Below are 7,422 nucleotides of genomic sequence, written 5' to 3' on the forward strand. Positions count from 1 at the left end.
CTGCTTGGTCAATTTGGCTGTTGAAACTTGTGCATGCTTCGTGAAGTTCTCGTGTTGTATTTTTCAGCTCCATCAATTCACTCATATTCTTCTCTAAGTTGTCTATTCTCGTTAGCATTTTGTCAAATCTGTTTTCAAGGTTCTTAGTTTCTTTGCATTGGGTTAGAACATGTTCTTTTAGGTCACAGAAGCTTCTTATTAACCACCTTCTGAAGCCTGATTCTGTCAATTCATCACACTCATTCTCCATCCAGCCTTGTTTCCTTGCTGATGAGGAGTTGTGATCCCTTGTAGGAGGAGAGGCGTTCTGGTTTCGGGTGTTTACATCCTTTTTGTGCTGGTTTCTTCCCATCTTTGTGGATTTATGCACCTGTCATCTTTGTAGCTGTTGACTTTCAGATTGGGTCTCTGAGTGGATGTCCAGTTTGTTGATGATGAAGTTCTTTCTTTCTGTTCTTAGTTTTCCTTCTAACAGTCAGGCCCCTCTGCTGTGGGACTGCTGAGGTCCACTCCAGGCGCTGCTTGCCTGGGGATCACCTGCAGTGGCTGCAGAACAGTAAGGGTTGCTGCCAGTTTCTTCTGCTATCTTTGTCCCAGAAGGATACCCACCAAATGTGTGTCTGAGCTCTTCTTTATGAGGTGACTCTTTGGATATGCGGGGGTCAGGGAGCTGCTTGAGGAGACAGTCTGTCCTTTATAGGAGCTCAAATGCTGAGCTATGAGCTTCGTTGTTCATTCAGAGCTGCTGGGCAGGTATGTTTAAGTCTGCTGCAGCAGAACTCATAAACCCCCTTTTTTTCCCACGTGCTCTGTCCTGGGGAGTTAGGGCTTTATTTATGACTTTCCTTTGTGCTGCTGCCTTTTTTTCAGGGCTGCCCTGCCCAGCAATGAGGCAGCCTAGTCACTGTCTGCCTGCAGAGGCTTTGCTGAGCTGCTGTGGGCTCCGCCCAGCTGCCATGTGTACTTCCCTGCAGTCCTGTTTATACGGGTGTAGTTAGAACTGCCTCGGGCAATGGTGGCCCACCTCTGTAATTGCAGGCTCTCTCTGTAATGGAAGGTTGCCTTGGCAACGGCAGGCTGCCTCAGCAATGGCAGAGTACCTCTGTAGTGGTGGAGTACCTCGGTAATGGCAAACACCCCTCCCCCACAGAGCTGGACCTTCCCGGGTTCAGCTGTGCTTGCTGTGAAACTCTCAACCCAGAGCATTTCCAATTGCTGTTTTGTTGTGGGGGTAGTACCAGCCAAGCCTGATCACCTGGCTCCCTGCCTCAGAGCCTTTTTTTTAGTGAACGGTCGACTTTCTTCCAGGTGTTCCAGTCACCTGTTTAAAAGGCGCTGGGATCTGCGTGATTACCCATGTTTCTACCGAGTGTGTGGGCTGAAACAGCCACGCTGAGATTCATGGCCCTTTTTTGCACGGGAATCTCCTGGCCTGGCTCCCTGTTTCAGTCCTCTTTTTAATGAATGGGCGACTCTGCCTTCCCGGAGCTCCAATTGCCAGCTAAAGCGGCGCCCAGACCATGTATTTTGTATGGGAAAACCACCACGCCAGGGCACTGGCAAAACCACCACGCCGGCCAAAACAGCTGCACTGGTGACCCAGGGGGCTCCTCCGCCTGGGAGTCTCCTGGTCTGTGGCAATAAAAATCTGTCTGGAAATGCGGCGTCCACTCACCCTCTGTGCTTTTACTGGCAGCTGCAATCCTGAGCTCCTCCTAATCGGCCATCTTGTATTGGAACCTCGATGCCCTTTTTTCTTAAACCTCAAAAGCAACCTCTGTCAGCTTCCAACTTTTCTTCTGCAGGTTCTTAACCTCTCTTAGTCTTCATAGAATTGAAGAGAGTTAGAGTCTTGTTCTGGATTAGGCTTTGGCTTAAGAGAATGTTGTGGCTGGTTTGATGTTTTATCCAGACCACTCAAACTTTCTTCATTTCAGCAATAAAAGTGTTTTTCTTTCTTTTTCATGTGTTCCCTGGAGTGGCACTTTTAATTCTCTTCAAGAACTTTTCCTTTGCAGTCACAACTTGGCTGTTTGGCACAAGGCCTAGCTTTCCGCCTGTCTCAGCTTTCAACATGCCTTCCTCACTCAATGTAATCATTTATAGCTTTTAGTTTAAAGTGAGAGACAAGGGACTCTTCCTTACACTTGAACACTTAGAGGCCATTGTAGGGTTATTAATTGGCCTAATTGCAATATTGTTGTGTTTAAGGGAATAGGGAGGCCTGAAGAGAGGGAGAGAGACAGGGGAAAGGCCAGTTGGTGCAGTGGTCAGAACACAGGTAACATTTATCAATTAAGTCTGCTGTCTTATGTGGGTACAATTCACGGTGCCCCAAAACAGTTCCAGTAGTGACATCAACAATTGCTGATCAGATCACTATAGCAGATACAGGAATAATGAAAAAGTGAAATATGATGAGAATTATCAAAATGTGACAGAGACCCAAAGTGAGCACATATTGTTAGGCGGTACCAATAGACTCGCTCCATGCAGAGTTGCTGTAAACATTCATTTGTAAAAACACAGTATCTGCAAAGTGAAGTGCAGTAAAACAATGTATTCCTCTATTACATTACGGTTACTTTCCTTTCCTATAAACTTTTTCACCCTAGAGCTAATGAGTATCGATTTTTGTTTCTTTGCCCAGTTTTCTACTGCATCTGCCTACAGTTGCTTAAATATTCTCCTAGCATATTCAGACACATTAGGTATCTTAGCACATTCTTCATATTGAAGAAATCTTTCCTGATGCCTTCCAATTGACTCTGGCCTGGACTGTTTGCCCTGTAGGATTGCAGCAGTGAATTGTTTTAGAATCACAATTTGTCATTATCATGTAGATTTATTTCTCTCTCATATTGGATCTCCTGTTTTCTCGAAATTTTTAAGCTTCCTGTTTATTAGTTATCCCCTGATTTTAGGAGAACAGATCTTCTGGTAGTTTCCTGAGAAAGATGCAGACAGGAAAAAGTTTGGAGTTCTTGTATATCTGAAAAGATCTTTTCCCCCACAACCTTCATACTCCATTGTGAGTTTGGCTGGGTGTAGAATCCTAGGTTGGAAATAATTTCCCTTGAGATTTTAAAGGCTCTGCTCTGTTCTATTCCTCATCCACCTAGGTCCCAGTGTTCTTTTTGAGAAGCTGATACTGTTCTTTATCCTTTTTATGGGACCAATTTTTATAAGCTTTTAGGTCTTTATCCATTCTAAAATTTCTGAATGATGTGACTGGGTATGGGTCTCTTTCATACATGTGTTGGGCTCTCAGTGGAACATCCTGCAATTTATGTCATTCAATGCTGGGATATTTTCTTAATTTATTAATTGAATTTTTTTCTATGTTTTTTCATTAACTCTTTCTGGCATTCTGTTATTCAGCATTTGGGCTTTCTGAATTGTTGTCCTATAGTTTTCTCTCATTTATTTTCCATTTCTGTCTTTTTATGTCCTTTATAGAGAGGATTTCCTTAGCTTTATTTTGCAGATCTTTATGGAGTTTTCCATTTCATCTAATATTTTTAATTTCTAAGAGCTGTCTATTGGACTGGGTGTGGTGGCTTATGCCTGTAATCCCAGCAATTTGGGAGTCTGAGGTGGGTGGATCACTTGAGGTCAGGTGTTCGAGACCAGCCTGGCCAACATGGTGAAACCTTGTCTCTACTGAAAATACAAAAATTAGCTGGGCATGGTGGCACATGTCTGTAATCCCAGTTACTTGGGAGGCTGAGGCAGGAGAATCACTGGAACCCAGGAGGTAGAGGTTGCAGTGAGCCAAGATCGTGCCATCCAGCCTGGACAACAGAGTGAGACTCCATCTCAAAAAAAAAAAAAAAAAAAAAAAGGTGTCTTTTGTTATGTCTCCGAGGTTATCAGTGGTAGGTTTTCCGAAGTGTTTTTATGTTTCTTCCAGATATACCTGGTGATCCATATCCTTTGTCTGTATTTGAGGAATGGGACGCTAAAAGGTTGATGGCAATTGCCGAGCTTTTGTGTGGTGTTCACTATGGGATGATGGGACATTTCCTTGGGTATATCCTTGATATTTGCAATGATTTCTCCTACCAACTACCTGCAGTTGGGCCAGACTTCACAGGTTAATGGCACAGTGCCCCACAAAACTGTCCTCGCTTACAGATACCAGCCACTAGTTAGGGTATTTCCAGGCCACTTTCACTTCTGACCAAGTGGTTACAAATTTATGGGTTTCCATTACCTCCTCATGTTTGACAGTTCACTAGATTGACCCATAAAACGCACTGAAAGTACTATGCATTACTTTTGTTATGAATAGTTCATTGTCAATCTGTGATTGATTGAATTTGTGGATGCAGAACCCACAGATACAGACGTCTAACTAATGAACATGAACATCTGTAGATTTTGGTATCCATGGTGGGTGCTAGAACCAATTCCCTACAGATACAGAGAGCCAAGTATACTTACTATTACAGTTTTAGTATAGAAGAAGGATAGAAGTTAGAGCCAGCCAAAGAGAGAAACGCATAGGACAAGGTCCGGGAGGGTACGAAATGTAGTTTCCATTATCCTCTATTCATGGAACCAGGACACATTACCCTCTTGGCATATCCAATGCACATCAATCTGTGATACCATGCAGAATACTGCCAACTAGGGAAGCTCACCTGAACTTCAATGTATAGTTTTATTGGGGTCTCATTATGTAGGCATGATTGATTGAATCATTGCCACATGGTTGAACTTAATCTCCAGTCCTCCTCCCTGAAAATCCCCTGAAAATCAGCTGAAAATCCCCAACTTTCTAATCACATGGTTGTCCTTTCTGGCATGGCCAGCTCCCTGACCCCTCATACTGAGTCATCCAATTAGCACAAAATATCTAGGGCCCCACTCTGAGTTGCCTCCTTAAGGTAAACTAACAGATGTGGTCCCAGGGGCCCACCATGACTAACAAAAACATTTCGTCAGTCAGGAAATTCCAGGCATTTAGTGGCTGCCTCCCAAGAACTGGAGACAAAGACCAGCTAATTTTTTTTTTCTTTGAGACAGAGTCTTGCTCTGTTGTCCAGGCTGGAGTGCGGTGGTGTGATTTCGGATTACTGAAACATCCACCTCCTGGGTTCAAGTGACTCCCCTGTCTGAGCCCCCCAAGTAGCTGGGACTACAGGCATGCACTACCACACTGGCTAACTTTTATGTTTTTTAGTAGAGATGAGGTTTTACCTTGTTGGCCAGGTTGGCCTTGAACTCCTGACCTCAGGTGATCCACTTGCCTCTGCCTCTCAGAGTGTTAGGATTATAGGTGTGAACCACTGCGCCCGGCCTAAATTTTTTATTACACAGTATATCAATGTATTTTATTCATTTGAAATGATCTATAATATCAGTATATTTAAGTCTTTCCTGGAGAATCACTTCCTGTCTGTTGCTGGAGAGTATAGGCCTATAAGTGTTCTGGGATCTGAGTGAGAGAAAAAGGCTGGGCAAGGAAGAGTGATCTCAGCACTCACTATCTAAACTTTCATTTAGCCAGCACAGTGGCTCACACCTGTAATCCCAGCAGTTTGGGAGGCCAAAGTGGGTGGATCACCTGAGGTTGGGAATTCGAGACCAACCTGACTAACATGGAGAAACCCCATCTCTACTAAAAATACAAAATTAGCTGGGTGTGGTGGTAGACACCTGTAATCCTAGCTACCTGGGAGGCTGAGACAGGAGAATCGCTTGAACCCAGGAGGGGGAGATTGCAGTGAGCCGAGAACGTGACATTACAATCCAGCCTGGGCAACAAGAGCAAGACTCTGTCTCAAAAAACAAAAAACTTTCATTTACTCTTCCAGTTTCCGGTGTAAACCCAGGCCCTCAACTGCGTCATCGCCTTAAGAAAATACATCTCAGATCTTCTGCAGTGGGGGGCGGGAGGTTTGGAGTGGTGCACAGAATAAGGATGTAATTGCTATATAAAAAGTAGCTAATGCATGCTGGGCTTAATGTCTACCTAGGCGATACGTTGATAGGTGCAGCAAATCACGATGGCGCACGTTTACCCATGTAACAAATCTGCACATCTGAAGAAACAGGAGTGTGGCATGACCCTAGGGAAGCAAAAGAAAACAAGGAAGTGTGTGACCATGAAACGAATGCTTAGTCTCAGGGATCAGAGGCTTAAAGAAAAGGATAGATTCAAACCTAAAAAGAAAGGAAAGAAGGATCCCAGCACATTAAAGAGAAATTCCCCAACACCCTTCCTGCTTATTTTTCCAATGCAATGCACAGCTGGGCCCACCTTACCACATCTTCATTGATACCAACTTTATCAACTTTTCCATAAAAGCCGAACTGGACTTAGTGCAGTTCATAATGGACTATCTGTATGCCAGGTGTATCCCTTGTATAACTGATTGTGTAATGGCAGAAATTGAGAAATTGAGGCAGAAGTAATGATTGGCTCTAAGGACCTCCAAGGATCCGAGATTTGAACGATTACCATGTACTCGCAAAGGAACAAAGGAACCTATGCAGATGACTGCTTAGTATAGAGAGTAACTCAGCATAAATGTTACATTGTGGCAACAGTTGACTGGGACCTTAAAAGGAGAATCCCTAAGATTTTTGGAGTTCCTACTGTGTACATTTCTATCCATAGATACAATATTGAACAAATGCCAGATGATTATGGAGCCCCTCGATTCTAATTCTTACAAGATACTTCCCCTGCCTTTCTTTGACCAGCTTTTTCTTTTTGCCATTTCATTACACATGCAGTAGCATGAATTATTATTCTGTTGACCTGTTTGCTCCATTATGAGCTGAGGATGGTTAAATATGCTCACTCTGTTTTTGAGAAAGTTTCCCTCTTGTTTCCCAGGCTGGAGTGCAGTGGCGTGAACTTGGCTCACTGTAGCCTTTGCCTCCCGGGTTCGAGTGGTTCTCCTGCCTCAGCCTCCTGAGTGGCTGGGATTGCAGGCACATGCCACCATGCCCAGCTGATACATGTATTATTATTATTATTTTTGGGTATTTTTAGTAGAGACAAATACTTTCGTATTTTTAGTGTGGAAAAATACGCCTTGACCTCCCAGGGTGCTGGGATTGCAGGTGTGAGCCACCGTGCTTGGCCTGCTCACTTTTTGATGCTGTTTTGAAATTGATATTTTATCTCATAAAAATTTTAGGCCAGGCACAGTGGCTCATGCCTTTGGTCCCAGCACTTTGGGAGGCTAAGGTGGAGTGGATCACTTGAGATCATGAGTTTGAGTCTAGGCTGGACAACATGGCGAAACCCCATCTCTAGTAAGAATACAAAGAAAGTTGGCGAGGTGTGGTATCACATGCCTGTGGTCCCAGCTGCTGGGGAGTCTGAGGCAGGAGAGTTGCTTGAACCTGGGAGGCAGAGGTTATAGTGGGCCATGATTGTGCCACTGCATTCCAGCCTGGGCC

The 7,422-nt window shown here is 44.1% G+C and overlaps 1 protein-coding gene and 1 pseudogene across 1 annotated transcript in view; both read left to right on the plus strand.

Moving 5' to 3' along the window:
• The window catches only part of CCDC126 (coiled-coil domain containing 126), a 46,520-nt gene that overhangs the window by 21,412 nt on the left and 17,686 nt on the right, over positions 1-7,422 (plus strand). The window lies entirely within an intron of this gene.
• On the plus strand, positions 5,774-6,830 carry LOC108303222 (annotated as a pseudogene).

The sequence above is a fragment of the Cebus imitator genome, unplaced genomic scaffold, assembly GCF_001604975.1.
Source record: "Cebus imitator isolate Cc_AM_T3 unplaced genomic scaffold, Cebus_imitator-1.0 Scaffold45, whole genome shotgun sequence".
NCBI lineage: Eukaryota > Metazoa > Chordata > Mammalia > Primates > Cebidae > Cebus > Cebus imitator.